The following is a 17,076-nucleotide window of genomic DNA, read 5'->3' as shown; positions in this document are numbered from 1 at the left end:
GCATAGCGATGGGTGGCTCGGTCACGGGCATTGTAATGGCTTTCCTAAAGCAATTGCAAAATAGCCAGGACCCTCCCACCTCACAAAATAAAGGAGATGGGGTGCAGCTCTGCTCTGACGAGGAAGAAACAGTAACGTGGATATGCCCTTGGACAGCTTGGGATTGAATGCAGCTGTGATTCTTGAGCAGAGTTGGGGGAATGATATGATACCCAAAATCTGTGCATTTAGGCTGGCTCTTCAAAGCTGCCCACATTGTGTGTCCACGGAGCTCCCATTTCATTTAAATAAGACAAAACATCCAGTTCTGAACAGAAATAGTTCAGCCAACCCTTGCTCACCCACCGGCTTCACACCCTGCTGCCTCCAACATGCAGCAGGTTGGACGCACGTTGCATTTCTGCTGCAGGCTTCTAGCTGCATGCATAGAGTTAGCATGGCTTGGGTTAAAAAACATTAAAAAAGGGAAATGTTAATGAAATACTTAAGCACATACCTATGACACAATCTGAAACAGGTGGATGTGGAGCGATTGAAGGCCTCACGCTTCACTCAAACCATATGTGAAACTCCTGTTGCCATCCTAGGAGCAATGATCAAGGGCAGGAGATGGCTGTTAGTGAGCATGATTTAAAACTGACTTTGGAAAGAGTAATTTATGCTTTGGAGCCTCCTCAGATGTGTACCCAGTAGGAAATTCTGTAGCTACACCTGTTTCTACATCTTTCGGCTCACCGTGATGCTAATGAGAAACCCAGCTCTCATGGGCACAGTGAGAAACTCTAACAATTACTGAACTCCAGAAAGAAAATGGGTTTCAGTGACAGATTTATCAGCAGGCTTTCCTGTATGACAGATAATTCACGCCAGGAGTTTTGAGAGGCCACTGGGCTGCACTCAGATTTTGATGTGCAAGGGTAGAGACTGCATCCAGCAGCCCAGGTGCTCCAGTGCTCCAGAGCCAGGGACTGCCTGAGCCAAAGCTCCCTTCCACCTCTCTTCCTTTTTGCTTGCACCCACATTTTTTGATCTCTGTCTGCCCTTCATGTTTGTAAAGAGTTTAGACTTGTTGGGATTTCAGATGGCTTCACTCTGTCCGTTGAGGTGTATTCTTCATTCATTTATTCTTGGCACCATGTACAATTGAGGGCCTCTCACTAGGGGGTCGGCATCTATTTAACAAGCCCCTGCCCTGAGCCCTGGCCATTAGTGCTGCTTGTTAATTTAAGTAGAGACAAATCAGCATCCTTAGACTTGGGATGCATGGAAGAGGAGCTACCAGCTCATCAACTCAGTCCCTGACAGTCCCTCTCCAGCTGCAGACTGATGGAGCAGCCTGCAACTGTGTGTCAGCTCTCCGGGGACATCTCTGCCCACCACCTGCAGAGAGAGCCCTAGGAAGTGGCCTTCCTTTGGCACAAGTGAGCCATGGTGCATCCTCTTGGAAACCATGGAATGGTGGCAACTGCTTCTCCAAAGGACAGAAATAAGGCTCAACATTAGAGGACCTACGTCCTCTTCCTAAAATCCCCATGAACTTCCTCCTCCCAGACCTCACCGCCTCCCCAACAAGCTTCCCCAGGCAAGTGCTGGGGCTAACAACAGAGACCCACTTTGAAGGCTGGTGAAGACCTAAGACGTGCATTAGAGATGCCAAAACTGGGGTGGGATCACGGGGCAGTGCCAGCACCCCTGAGCACAGCAATGGGTGCCTGCGCCTATCCGTGCACTGGGAGTTTGGGCTGGGAGTGGTGGGAGCGAGGAAAGCGCTCAGGGAGATTGCAGGGTCAAATGTATTGCTTAAGTACTAGTCATTATAAATTTGTTTGTGAAATACTATTTTACTTTTTTAAAGATAAATATGAAAACAGTAGAAGAGCAATAAGGCTCGGTGTAAACAGCCTTGCATGTTTAAGAAACTCCTGCCATTTTTGGATGTGATTATATGGTGCGAGTATTCTCCCCTCAAAGCCACTTTGAGAGCTCGAGCCCAATCCCAGACTCATCATCCCCCTTCCTCAAATCAGATTCAATGGAGCGACAAGATTTGTGCTTAATTATAGCCGGAGGAGTGATGTTTGGGCTGTGAATCACGTTAGATTTCACACTGATCGGCGAGGGTACATGTGATACCACCTGCAGATTGGGCACAGCTCACAGGCAGCGGCAGCCTTGCAGAGGTGCACGCCGTGGCGAGGAGGCATCCCGCTGCGGCTCAGCCCCGGCAGGTCCCCTGGGCTCAGTGGGAGCCACACCGGGACCAGCCACGTTTATTTTCTGCGTAAAGTGCAGCTTTCCTACGGTGCAGCCTCACTGCTCGCCCTTCCTCTCATCTCTGAAAGCCTTGGGAATTGGAAGACTCCTTTTTCTCTTTGCATAAGCAGGATGTAAATTCAAAGGATTCTGCTGAATATTTTTTAAGATGCATATTTATGTGCAAAACCCTCCCTACCCCTCAGAAACCATTTGGTTAAAAGAGGATAAAGATGATTTACTTACGCCTTAGGGCTGTTGGTATTTAAACACTGCACATTATGTCTATTTACTCTGGTATTTACTAAAAAAGCATACTTAAATTAGCAGTTGTTGCCTCTTCTAAGTGATTTCTGAAGACTTTTACAGCACTTCTTTAAGGGAACAAACTCAGGGATGAACAAACCGCATCATTCTGGCTGCAGGACAGTGAAAGCAAACACCCTTTTCCAGTGGCCGCAGGGTAAGAAAATGATGTCCAGGGATTCCTGAGTGTGGCTGGGTTTGATGAAAAACCCAGCTTTGCAGATTGTGTTGTCGCCATGTGATGCACGCAGCATCGCTGAGATGGTTTTGCTCTGTCACCCAGGTTTGCACACAGGTTCCTGACATCCCATGAGCTCCATAAACAGTACGTAAGGGGCAAAATCCCCAGGACTCCCCCTTTGAGCTTGACAAGGATTTTTTCTGCCCAGGGGTATTAGCAGTAACAACACTGGTGCAGTCGATAACTGGCTGGCTGCACTTAATGACCCGAGGCACGTCAGCTCCTCTCAGCTGGCTCCCAATCCCCAGGAAATGCACCCCGGCTTGATTACTGTCGCCTAAAGAGTCACACATGTACACCGGGAACCTTCTTTTCATTAACTTAACCTGTGCGCAAAGACCTGCTGCAGAAACATATTTTTTCAATCAGATAATGCATTTTCCATTAAATGACTTGGTTTCTACCCATTTTCTCTTCCTTTCCTGCTGTACAGGAGCTATCTGTGTTTAATGCTGTAATGGGATATTACCGTAAAGTTGGCTGTGATCTTCTGAAGTGATGGCAACGGTAATTAAGATGTGTTATCGTTTTCCACTGGATATATTTGTACCACATGGACATGCAACGTGACTCAGAGCAAGCGCTGCTCCTGAAAATTCAAGGCAAGATGTGACAGATGAGACTTTGTAGGAAAAAGTCACTGAAGAAACTCCACGCGAGCAGGAAGCTACGTATTCCATACCTGCCTGCCTGGAGTTCCCCTGCAGATGACTTTGGCAGCGGTTTAAGAAACGAGCACGCACATTTGTTATAAGCATTATGAATGATATATGGCAAATGTTTGCAAAGCAACCGAGAAGAAAAGCTGCTGGGGCAGGGCTTTGGGTTTTCAGACTGCACCAGTGCACCAAGGAGTGTAACCTGAAGATAATATGGCTTTGGGGAGTGCCAGCGGAGTTGAATTAAGCATGAATCAGAAATCTTTGTTCAATAGTGAGGTAAGAAATAGGGAATGATTTCCATTTCAGAAGCCTTCTTTTCCCTCTAAATGAGCATTTTCCAGAGCTGTTAAACCACGGCTGTTCCATGTTCCAGGCTTGCCTTTGGTGGCGGGTGGGAAACTGCATGTGCTCCTTGCTCCAAAGTCAAGAACAAGAACAAAACTTCTCTTTCCCAGACAGAAAAAAAACATCAGCGCCCAGAAACAGGCTGGGGTGACCCCAAGGACCAGCCTCCCTCCTGTGCGGCTCTGCTGGGATGTGAAGGAGGGCGGTGGTGCTGCCCTGCTCCAGGTGCCATTCCCTGGGTCTCTTGGGTGGGTGGTGGGGACAGGAATAGCATTTTGCAGGTGGCAGAACATTCCCCTGGCAAAAATTTGTGCCTCAGTCTTGGTACCCAGCTGCATTTGGGGAAACTGCTGTTGGTTTCCACCTCCCCAAGCCCTGTCCCAAAGTTTGCAGCTTGTCACACTTGGCGTTGCAGCGTGGGAATGACTGACCAAGACCAAAGACGTCTGGAAGGGGCAGTTTCAGGCTGTGCTTAAAGAAAGTATTTTTGTAATCTTCTTTTTCCTTTTTTTTCCTTCTGAGCAAGCACCAGCTCTCCAGGACCACAGAGTGCTTTGGGTTGAAATCCTGGTTTTGTTTTGCTGTGGTTGGAGGATAGAAAAGAGGCAAAGAAGTGTGATGCTCTTCCAGGAAAGGCAACATGCAGGCAGGGTGGCCTGGATGCCGGGGGCTCTGCTACAGCTTCTTTGCCTACACATGGGGCGAGGGAAAGAATATGGTTTAATTTGCTGTTTTCTTTTTAGTTTCACCTAAGAGAGAAGCTCCCTCATTCTGAAAGTGTTTTTTGTTTTGCTAATGTGACTTCAACAGTCTTCTGAAGAAAGTGGTACAAAAGAAATAATGTTTGAAGCAATTTCCTGTGTATAACAAGTTAAATAGCTCGGCAATGAAACGTGAAGTAAATAACTTTGAAGCATAGTTATTCTTTGTTCTTGGTTTCAGTGGTGAATTTCTTAGAGCTCTCATGGCATAGAGATCTTTTTTCAGGAAAAAAACAGTAAAAAAATCCCCCTTGGCATGTTTAATGGAAATCAATCTGAATTGGAATTTCAACTGTTAGTAAATCAATGCCATCCCCACGCTCTCTGTGAATACTTGCTCGTTCCTTAAAGATGATGCTCCTATTTATTAAAAAAAAAAAAAAAAAGGTTGAACAGTGAATTAGACACCACCAGTGCTTTAAAGCAGTCCCAAAGAAGTGTGAGTTCCTGCAACCCGTCTCTGAGAGAACAACCGTTGCTTATGCCAGTCCGCTCATCACCTCCCTCTTACAAGGTCACGCTGTGCGCTGCACCTGTGTCCCTGCTGGTGGCTGCTCTGAGCAGAGGCATAGGTGGAGAAGCTCTCCATGGAGCGTGCACATCCCAGGAAATACCTCTCCTGTGGCCTGAGCCCGCTGAAATCAAACTGCTTGTAAGTGGTCCATGCTGCGCGCTGCGGCTCCACCTCTTTAGCCACAGAGCTTGGCAAGTTGGGCAGTTTTGCCATCAGCATTCTGTCCTGGGAGGTTGGCACTCATCCCTTGCAGCTTCTGCCCAAAGCAATCCATCACTGTGTCAGCAGCAAGCCCTCACTTGCTCCTTTCTACGGATCAGAATCAAAAGAAAGAGACATCCAGGAAAGGAAGGAACAGGTCTACATGTCTCGGTGTCATACACTCAAACGTGTTTTTTTTCAGGGTGCATGACCCCCGGTGAGCACCCACCCCACCCCCACTGTGCAGGGACAGGGACAGGGGTGGCACAGCACCAGGCATGCTGGGCACTGGGCACAGACAGGTCTCTTGAGCTGATTGTACTTTCCCTGGTACCACTGGGTATCACTGGCATGCCAAGGCCCTTGCCAGGTAGAGGAAATGTCATACAATCTATTTGCCATCTAAAAGTTACCTGCTGGTTTGCGTGCATAGGTTACCTGGTGGTTTCTTGCTGCTTTTTATTGCTTTTATATTAATTAATTTTCTGCATCCTACTATGTCACAGCTCTTGCCTTAGTCATGAGCAGGACAGATGCCCAGACTCCAGGCAATAGGCACCAACCCTGGGAATTAGGAATCTGAATGTCCTTGAAGATACCAGCTTTTGCCCAGTCTCATGTAACGTCGAGGATTAGCCAGAGACTTCTTAGAAGCACCATGGGAAGAGGGGTGCTGTGGGACCCAGTGCCAATGATTTCCTTAGGTATTTTTCCTGCTGGAAACATGCAGGGAAAGGACATTTCTAGGCTGTTTGTGCAGATATCCACAGGTCTTGAGCGTGCAATGTTCATCCCTCCATGCTCACACCACAAATCCCTACCTAGCTGCTTGCTGTGTGCAGTTTTGCCGCCGTGGCAGCCTTCCTGTCCCTGCAGACAGCACAAGCCGGGGGAAGCTGCAGGAAGAAAGGGTCTTTCCCCATCTCTGCTCCTGGAAGAGAAGGGCTGCATGCACAGTTAACACTTGCATTATCTGCCCCATATGCAGCCATCTGGTTCTGCTGAAGTATTTGATCTCTCAGCCGGGTTTGATTTATGTGGCAAGAGCAGCGGCATTCCCATCGTAGGAGTCAAGCACGATGGTTAACGTTGCCACTGCTTAAGGGTAAAGCTGGATCCCACCAAGGCTGAGTTTTACATTGCCCCTTATTGGACACATCTGGTGAGAGAAAGGCTCTCCCCTCCCCGCTGGCCCGCTCTGGCTGGGTTCAGGCCAGGCAACGTGAAACCCATTTGCATTTTGCAATGCCTAATGTCTTGGTTTGCGGGAATGCGCTTTCCCGATGATCGAAGTTCGGTAAAATGACACCAATGTGTATTTTTGCACTACAAAAAAACAAAGCAGGGATTTGTAACTTGGCAGAAGGAGGTTTCTGTCCCCTGGTGTGAAGGTGGCAGCAGGGTTGGTGTCCATATGATGAAGAGCAGCACTCCCAAGAGCACACCGGCATTACCAGTCTGCATGTGGGGAATATAACAGTGCCGCATGTTATGTCCTGAGTCATTGTCATGGACATTGATGTTTTTTCTCCTTTTCCTTCACTTCACCAAGGGTGTAAAATACCGTATTCAATGGTTGCATACTTGAATCTCCTCCTTTTGCTTGTTTTTTTCACAATTATGACACTAACATCACATGATATGACGTATCATGACGCATTATCATAGCTTTTTATGCTATTTCCTTTAATACGTGACATTTTGCAGAGCTCATGGATGAAGAGTCATTAGTTTCAGCTAAAAGACCTGGTTGCTGAGGAGATTGTTCCTGCCTAGGAGGCTCCCAAATAAAAACTGAAATATGAAATTAGTCTAATCCAGAGCTCTTTAACTTCATTTCCTAGTGAAGTCCAGCTGACCCTGGTGAGACGCATCAATTTGCATTAAGAGACCATTGCACTGGCACACAGTATTTTGGGATGGGAATTGAGGAGAGACAATTTGGATTGAAATGTCTTAGGAAAGTCAGGAAGGCAAAATATACTGACCCAACCTGGGGGGAGTGCAGCCTTTTGTGGCAGGCAGGGCTGGTAAGCCCTGCAAAAAGTGATTTGTTAAGGTTTGGGTGAGTTTCTGTGATGTAGATACTGGAAGGAATTTTTATGGGATCTGGCCCCGGAATCTAGAGGATTAAATAGCAAAGGAAAAACCAATGTGCTATTCGTAACTGATAGCGCATAGAAATGAAAGTTCTGGTAGCAACTGGAATTTGAGTCACAGTTGCCTGCAGCCAGCCATTCCCAACCATCTGTGCAGCCTGGGAGTCAGGGCTGAAGAAAGAAACTGCAGCAGCCCTGGCTTTCTTCATGGCTTCAGGAAGGATGTCCCATGGTGGGAAAAGGGGACACAGCCCCCAGAGATTTTTTGAAGCCATTAGTCAACGTGGCAAAATTAATCCGTGTGTGCTGAGTTGGAGGTGCCGAAGGGAAGGTCCACAGCGCAGTGTCAAACCCTGCCAGAAAATGCACAGGGCAGGAGACAAATCATGAAAAACTCTCTGCAGCCATGCAGCCCACGCTGCTGCCCCGAGTGCAGCAACACGCTGTGTATCATGTGCTGCCATGTAATGCTGATCTGTGTTTCATCAGCAGGGTTTGTGCTTGTTCCTATTGGAATTAAAGCAAAGTACAGCAGTGTTGTGATGGGACTTCCCGGAGAGAGTAAAGGAGGTAATATGGGCTGGGGGTTTGGGCACAGGGCTTGAAATCAGGCCAGGGTCCAGTGCTGTATCCTGGAAATTCAAGGTGTTTTCTGGGCTCAATCCATAATCTGACTGTGCTCTCTTTCTGTCCTGGGTCATCATGATTTGGAGTGTGGTGGTACTCAGCTAATTTTGCGTTTGGAGGAATTCCTGCAGCCTGAGATGGACGTGCAGAATGATCACCTTTTGCATTTTTGCTACCAAAATGGACCGTTGAACTGGTGTATGGTGCTGTCTCCAGGTCCCACCTACATAAAGAAACTGGAGTGTCAGAAGGAGGGACCAGCCGTACTGCATCCCCTACCCGTGCTGTGCTTGGGCACTGGGAGATTTCACTCAGTGGGGTGAAGTTCATGTAAGCCAGAAATACTGGGATTTGTAAAGCAGAGCCTCTGGGAATTGTAAAGGTGCTTCCAAGATTATCTGACTTGTCTGAGGGTCTTAATTAAATGACTCAGCAAGTGACACACAGTTTTCCAGAATGCTGAAAGCCCTGTGTCCATCACCATGGGGACCAGCGGTCCATGTCTCCAGAGCCACCTGGGATGGAGTGATGCTGCAGCTGATGCAGCCGAGGGGTGCGGGGATGGGCAGCGCTGGTCCCCTTGAGCCTGGGCTGTTCCATCCCAGCCCCACGGCAGCAGCGGCGCAGGGAGCAGCAGACCTGCAGGATGCCTTTCCTGTTGGATATCTTGCATTTTGAGTCAGACCATTGCCCCTGCTGCAGAAGGCAGAGGAGAGGAGGGAAGGAACGCCAGGCCTGCAAATTAGCATCAAAGGGTTGGTGCGAGGTTTATGGGGACATTTACTAGTGTTGTTTTCATTATTTACACCAGCCTTGATTCTAGGAGTTCTCATTAAAAGTGTAATAAATGTAAAAATATTTTACAGTCCAATAAAAGTTCCAAAGCAAAAATAACTTTATATAGTGTGATTTTTTTTTCCTTTTACAAAATACTGTGTGGTATCATCTCGAACCTGCTGATTGCTGATGGGATGAGAGAAGCTCCTCCATTCTGGTGCGGTGTAAGGGGACAGGCTGGGGCTCAGCACTGCTTCCCAGCTGACTAATTTGTCAAGTAATGGGTAACTCTCACTGTCACTGACTTTGATGAGGGCATATTAGGCCAAAAGCAACTTTATTTCCTCCCCCTGGGGAAAAAAGAGAAAAGCAGATCATTTATATTATTGTTTTTAAATTCTTTTTTCTGGTTTAAAAAACATGAAATGTATCCAGAAAGGCAGTGGAAAACATGGGACTGGCAAAGGGAAAAATGCATTAATGCATTAATGTTTTCAAGTTCCTCTATAACATATGTTTACATAAACACACTGTGTGTAGTCAGGACTCGCCTATAGTTTCTGGAAGTATGTTAAACAAGAAGAGTGATATTTGTCAAATCCTGTGTTATGGTTTTGGGATGTGCAATCCTCTGCAGAAGGACAGAACTAAAATGAGGAAACACTTTGGAATGAGCTCAACTTGGAGGTAATCCCAAAATCTTGTGGAATGGGTGGAGACAAAAAAAAATAATGAATTTAACCATTAAATCATCCAGCAACTTGGCATCTGCAGCATTTATCTTCTTGTCCCAAAGATAATAATGTTCCAGAGTCATAATGACATCTAAACATCTTTGATCATAGAGCAGACAAATTGGTCAAAAAACGCTAGATTTGGCTGTCTCACCCTGGTTCTCCTAATAAGTACTGAGTCAGCTTTGCAAACGGGGCGGTTTTCAGAAGTGCGGAATGAACATAGATGTGCTTGACCTAAAAGAAGCTGGAGGTGTTAGTTGCAGTAGCCAATGGACCTCCACTTGCTTGAAAGCAAATTTATGGTTCCTGGTTTTTCGGTTCTGGCGTCTGTAAATGTTGTGAATATTTTTTTCAGACTGACTTTAAAAGCTGCCTTCATAATTTTGCATGAACAACGGCTTTTGCTTAAGCAGGATTTTAGTCCCAATGTTTTAGCACTTCGAAAAGCTAAGCCTGAGCTTGGGGAGAGGGAATGGGGATGAATCTGGCTTCTGCTAGAAGAAGCCTCTGCCTTTTTACCCTGCCCACTTACTGCACTGACCTGCTGCCAGGTCCAGGAGAGCATTAGTAACAAGCCCCAGAGAGAGGCCGTTGTCACAAAGACCATTAACGGCACAACCAGCCCAATGCCAGTTCTGAGATCCAGTTCCAGAATCGAGCGAAGCCAGGCAAAAAGACTGAATCATTTGCATCCCATCTAGCAGGTACGAGCCAAAAGCTCAGGAAGACGGTGCAATTGCACGACAGATTAATCTGGGTTTTTGACCTGAATCTTCCACCGCTGGATTTTTTTGTGTGTGTTTCTGTGACCAGAACAGGGAGTTTCTCTGCAAGTCTCCGCAAAGGGGAGGCATGAGCCAGGCAAAAGTCATGCAATATTTTCTTAGCAGGAAATAAATTTAGATCCTTGCATTTTTATTTTTATTTTTCTAAAATGTTGGAAAGAAATGCGAGGCTTGGAATGGGATGATCGCTGCAAGAAAACATGGCTGGTTTTACTGCTCTTGCTGTTGTGCCCCAAGGCCACAATTAGGGCTGGAATCCCATTGTGCTGGGCATTGTCCAAACGCAGAGGAAGGAACAATCCCGGACTCAGAGGTCTGCAGTATTGATTAATCTTTATTTGTTTGTGCAATTACTAGCTTATTATTAAACACTGTTATTTGTTTTAGAAGGGATATGTTCTCAATTCCAAAATAATGAGCCCAGGTATCAGTCGCAGCATAAGCCATACATTGCATATAGGCAACACGGAAATATTTTCCTTGTTTTCATACGTGCCTCATTGAAGTTTCAGGTTTTCAGGCAATCTTGGGGAGTTACACTCACAGCCCATGAAAGCCCATGTGACCAGGACACAGAATTCCTGGCATCCCCTTGGGAACCTGCATCCTACAGTGACATGCCCCTAAGCCCATGTGAGACAGCAGCGGAGCTAGGACTAATAGTATCCCATATCCCGAGCTGGTTCTCTTGAAATACTACCCTTTGTTTCTGCAAAACCCAGATATGCTGTAAGTATGCCTCTACAAACCATTTTACTGCAAAGTACACTTGATTTAACCTCTAAGACACTGGTAATCTGTATGTCGCTACTTCAGCTGCTGGCTAAAATACCACTTTCTTGCCCACACGTTGATGTTGGCTTTCCCGTTGCAATGCTGTTATCTCTTTTGCTATCTTGTAATTTACAGGAAATTCAAAACTGGACGCAATCAGAACTCATAATTTGAAATGCTAATCCTTGGCCTGTCACTCCAGCTGTAACACATACAGCTTGCTCTATTAAACTTTAATGTCTCCCCTAATAGCCATGTGAGGCTAGAAATCCAGGGATTAGCTTTGATTCCAGTTTAACTACTGATAGGTGCCTGCAGTATTATAAAGGACTCTTTCTCTGCTGAGGAGTGCTGAGCATCTTTACTTTGGCTTTTTTATAAGCTACTGAAAGTTGGTCTAACAAAGATTTTCTCCAGAAAGGACTACTATAAACTGGGTTTAATTTAGCTGAAGAATGGTGTGCTCTGAGGGGCAACGACTTGATTTCTTGCTCTGTGTATTGCAGGCTGCCTGCTGTACATTTGCTGTCTGCTAGGGAAAGAGGTGAATTTTCTTTAGCAGCGACATTCAGGACCATCTGGATTCTGTGAGTGGGTGGAAGACTGGGTATGAAGCAAGTGGATTGTGAAAGATGGTTAAAAACCTGGCCCTGTTGAAACCAAGGGTAACGTTTCCACTGACTTCAGTAGGGCCAAGATTACCCACAATATTTTGGATTGGGCGAATGCTGTTCGCATCGCCCAAACAGATGCTGGCAAGGGAGGCGATTACTGGCTCTGGCTGTGTCTTGCAGTCACGTGAATGCTCTCTCCATGTCATGTTGTTACAAAGACTAAGGAAGGTGTAAGAGCAGAGGTCTGGTGGTGGTCTCCTGTGTCAAAAGTAGGTGGAATTCATAGGCATATAGTCTTCTGCACAGTTAGCACTCCTGAAATATATGTTGGAAATTGTAGAATCATAGAATCATTTAGACTGAAACAGACCTTTAAGATCATCGAGCCCGACCATATACCTAACACTGCCAAGCTCACCACTAAACCATGTCCCTAACCACCACATCTACAAATAGGATGCTTCTGTAATTGTTAGCTTCTGTGGGTGCAACAAGACCTATTTGTATTGTGGATTGGGAACTCTTCATGAAAATACCTTGTTTCTTTTGCAGAGAAAGATCTGGTCATTGCTCTAAGGAATGAGGTTGCAACCTTTCTTCAGCATGGAGATCTTGCCACCATAGTGCATGTCTGTGGTTACTCCAGGGTGTATATTTGCAATCCAGCCATCTGTGCAGCTCCTTGCAAAAACCACCAAGGACAAGTGAGGCAGAAGAAACTGCTCCTGCAGATACATTCAAGTGTGTTGGTGAGCAGAAGAGGACTGGAGGCTCAGCAGATCCCCAGTGTGGCTGGATGTCCATCTTTGGAAGCAGCTTGCAGAGGTTGCATTTCTGTATATGGTCTGTAAAACCCCTGCAGCTGGTTGGGAATGGATTTTTACGAGGATGTTTTAAAATCTGGAACACAGCAATGAGTTGAACCAGGAAGTTTTTGGGTTTTGTTCTGTGTGTTTTTTTTTTTTTTTTTTTGTTTTGTTTTAATGTATTATTTTTTATGCAGCTTGTACTGGGAAAGATCCTCTGGGACCAACGTAACATCTCTTCCAAAGCATGCAAAGCCCAGAAAGCCAGACAGCCTGACAGGGGTGGCACTTCTCTGCCAGATCTCCTGGGTCATAGACTTGCTCTGTGTGGCCTGAGTAGGAAATACAAGTATTGCCTGGCATCGGAGCCCAGGGCTGGAGATACTCTGCATGAGGCAGAGTTTCCCCCAGTGCATCATTCTTTCCTCAGAGTTGTTCAGGGAAAGTTTTTAGTTTTGCCTTGATTTGGAACAGGACCCATTACTGAAGCTTGAGGGTTTTTTTTTTTTTTCTTTTTTTTTCCCAAAACTGAATTCTTGTTGTTCAGCCAATCCTCACCCTCTTGAGGCTACGACAACCCACAGTCAGCTCCAGGTTGGCGTTTTCATACAGGATCTACCTTTTAGCATCTGGATGCTCTACTGTGAAGGAACACCTTGTCTGTGCCTTGTACTCCAAGGCAGGTGATGAGTTCAGAAGGGATCATCATTTTTGGGATGACTCACCGATTTGTTTCAATCACTGACAGATTCTGAGGATGGCTTTTGGCTGTGAAAAATGTTCACCCCTCTGAATCTGGGCTTATTGGCTTCCTAAATATTTTACAAGGGTTCAGTGTAACTTTTTTTTGGGATTGTGTTGAATGGGTATCTGAGTTGCTGGTATGGATAGGTGGAAATTTTTAATGACTGCTGTGTGTGGTTTATAGCTATTTTTTTGCATATTTTCAATAGCCGCAATAGTTACACCCATAAGCTGAAAAAAACCCAACCTCTTTCCCGTCTGCTGGCTTTTCTTGCTGCTCATGTATATTCTTGTTTATTCTGCTGGGCTTCCAAGATGGAAGTTTGTACAAACATTTTAAAGTTTTGAGAAACAACAACCAGAGGCAAAAGAAGAAAAAGAAAAACAAGAAGCAGGGCGATCAGCTCTCAAGTGGGTCTGTGCATCCTTTGCATTATTGTCTGGAGCTTCAAGCTGGCATCAATTTTTATAACTCTTAGGAGATGTGGAAGCTCCTATTTGCTGCTCTGTAAATGAGTGTGACATGTTGTTTCTTTCATGTATATTCTTTGGAATCTGTCCCCTGGCTGCATAGCTCCATGCTTCCTCCAGATTATGTACATATGAAGGAAATCACAGCAGATGCCACCCAAATACGTGTGGGTGATCAGATAACTCAACCTGCTCGACAGCTTTTGAAAATTCTGAGTCAGGTGTTTGCCATCCAAAGACGTTTCCTGAAAAATATAATTTCTGGGGCTTGCACACCCAAACTTGTTTCATCTCCTCTTGTAGTTTTGCTGCAGAGAGACAAGGAGAAGAGGTTCAGGGGAGGGAGATCAGTAAGTGAAAACCACCCTCCAGCTGGCACCAATGGCTGGGAGTCCTCTTGTGAAGAGATGAATTTTATACATCAAGGAAAAGCAAGTGGAGCTTGTTCATCTGGTTTGCCACTTGCAGCTGATCTAGCAGCAACGTTAATTGTAAGAACAGTTAATGCTATTTTGTATAATTCACTGATTTCCATGAGATCTCCATTGGCTATGCTACCTATGCGGGAAGCCAAGTGTGCCAACTACTTTTTGATATTACCTGTAAGTTGAAAAAATAGAAATGGTCTGATTTTCACACTGAATCCCCCCAGTAGATGTTGGCATGAGCCAAGGATGCCGGCTTGGTTATGGTCCGCAGAGGCTCGCTCAGGTTTTAGGGGACTCTCCCCATCTTCCACAGGTTTCACACAGCGGGAAGAACAACCTGGTCTGTCTCCAGCGCGGTGGAGGCCAGGATCGATCGAGCCCACCCCACCAGGCACAGAGGAGCACCCATCACCCGTGTGCTGGTGACTGAGCCTGCAGCCGGTGTCGAGGGCACCGACAGACTCGAGCTGCCAAAACAGCGCAAACAAAATAGCTGTGTGGAGGAGAGCCATGTCCGATGGGTTGCAGCTGTCCTGCTGCCTCCCGGCCGCCCCCGCCCCGCTCCAAATGTAAATCATCACCCTTTTCCCTTTTAACATAACAGTTGTGTCATTTAAAAGCTCAAAGAGCTGAGAAAAAAGTCTACTTGTTTAGAGAAACCATTAAAACAAATTATGAGCATTTAATAAATGGGGAAAACTGTCTGTTTTTCATAACACAGAATTTTTCCTTTGACTATCCAAACAACTGCCCAAAAGGTTACTTGTAGATGGGTGTGTTGGGGGGATGTTTTCAGGGTCAGTTGACACTGGGGTCCTTGCCGAGAGCCTTTGGCCCAAGCCCCTGCTGTAGTGAGCACAGACGGCTGGAGGGCTGGGGCCGGGGTACAGGGCTGTGCTGAGCTCCCTCTGGGACTGGGATGGAACACGGCAGCTTCCCCCAGCCCCACGGTACCCGGCCAGGCTGGCACGTGTTGTCCCCACCCTGGCAGAGGAGGGATGGGAGCGCAGTGCCCACGGACCCCAGGACTGCACTTGGCAGCTCTGCGGGCAGGAGGGTCTGCCTTGCATGCAAATGGCATGTTGGTAAAGCGCCGATGCATCTCTTGAATAAACGGTAGCTTGACGACTGCCTTTGGAGAGCAGTTCAGCGTTTTGAGAAACTGAGGAAGCTTCTGGTGGGAGATTTCTTTTTTCAAAACATTTCCTGATCCCGAGCTCCTTCCTCAGGTTGCGGGAACATTCAGGTTCAGATCTGCAGTGTGTGGGCTGGCCTCTCTCCAGTTGTTTAATAGATGGTTGCTTAGAATAGGATTATCTTGGATGGGCAGAGAACCATCTCTGCAGTGCTGGGGCCGCCTCCGCCCTGGGAGGGGGCAGCAATCAGAACGTGCTGTGAGACGCTGGCTCGCTCTGCCACATTCAGGCTCTGGAGCTGTGATCCGACCTTTAAGAGCTATTAAGCCCTTGGTCCTTAAGGATGATTGATCACCGGCTAAACCTCCTTGTAATGAGCCTCTTTACCTTTAGGACTTACCAAAGTTTGGGAGAAAACCTGTTGTGTGTTGCTGCTTGGTGACTCAGGAGCCTGGAGGTAAATAAGTCCTCAGCTTTTAAGTGCACAACATTTTACTGTGTCACGGGATTGCAGTTTTGCTGGTGTGAAGCCTGCCTTCTGGCTCCCATCCGGCTGCTGCAGGCACGGAGAGCCATGCAGTGCCTGCAGGCATGCTGTGGACCAGCTCCTGAGGGCAGAAGACACTGTCTGAGCCAACCCCCCTGCAAACTGGGAGCTTCAGTGTTGTAGGCTGCTAAGGAAAGGCAAAACCAGGTGGGCTCCGACCAACATAACGCTGCCAAGCTCCTCGCTGCTGCCAGGCTGGCTGTTGCATCCCTGCCACTGTTCATCCATTTCTGATGGTGCCAGGGGTGACCTGCTGAGCACTTGGGGCACTCGTGTCGTACACCCTACGTACAGGCTGGCCAGCTTGCTGGAGGTACCTCAGCTCGCGGCTGGCACCCCTACAGAGTGCTTCCACAGTTTTACTAACGTGCTTGGAGCTGGCACTTTTACAAGGCCGTTGGCTAATGGGAGGACCCTATTTTGTGCTGCTGCCGTGCTGGAATTGGGAAAAGTGGAGGGAAAGACCTTTCTAGGTCAGTCTCCACTTCGGCTTTGGGTTCCAGCAACATGGCAGGGTGCTACCCTGGTGCAGCTTGTTGGAAGAGGGTACGCAAGACTTTGCTGAATCTGTGTAGATACATGAATTTGGAGATCGTGATTTTTAAGGGTCCATATTAAGACTTCTCTGTGGGGTTCATGAGGAACAGGTCCTGTGAAGATGAGGGTGAGAAACCAGCACTCACCCACGAAGGCGCTAACATAGGGGCAATGGCAATGTCATCAGTGGGAGATGGCGCTGGTTAAGCAGATCAGTCAGGAAGAAGCAGGTATGGGAAAGGCCAGGTACCCCGGGTTTGTGCTGAAGGAGGTGGCAGAAGATACAGCCTGAACAGGACTTTGGCATGTACTAACAGAGGGAGGAAAGGAAAGAATAGGAGAAATGTTACAAGGACAAAACAAAAAGGTTTTGAAACAGCCCTCAGTGTGTGGGCAGGAGTGAGATGTTAATCAGTTAACTGCTCAATTACAGGCTTTGTCACGGGCAGATAGAGCAGAGGTGGCTCTGCTCTGCAGAGGTGACAGCTGAGGTCGGGACTCCTCAGAGGCTGCCAACAGACTAAAGCTCTGTTCACAAAATAATAGAGTAAATAATTCTTCTGCCTTGCATCATCCTCCCGTGAGCTGAGCTGATTCTAGCCCAGCCTTCCATGTCCAGCCACCTTGAACAAGGCATTTGGGATAAAGCAGAGCGTGGAGAAAGACAGACTCCAAAGGGTCTCACCTAAAAATAAAAGCAAGTTGAGAGAC

The 17,076-nt window shown here is 46.9% G+C and overlaps 1 protein-coding gene across 1 annotated transcript in view; it reads right to left on the bottom strand.

The window, feature by feature from the left end:
• Nucleotides 1-17,076, bottom strand: part of PITX1 (paired like homeodomain 1) — a 55,523-nt gene extending 38,447 nt beyond the window's left edge. The window contains exon 1 of the mRNA XM_080398643.1: nt 1-17,076. This exon is cut by the window's left edge and continues 32,093 nt beyond it. The gene's annotated coding sequence lies outside the window, so the exon portion shown is untranslated.

Source organism: Falco punctatus (assembly GCF_963210335.1).
Source record: "Falco punctatus genome assembly, chromosome: 8".
NCBI classification, from domain to species: Eukaryota; Metazoa; Chordata; class Aves; order Falconiformes; family Falconidae; genus Falco; species Falco punctatus.
Note: the sequence above shows the minus strand (reverse complement) of the source record. Positions and strands in the feature narration are given on the sequence as shown.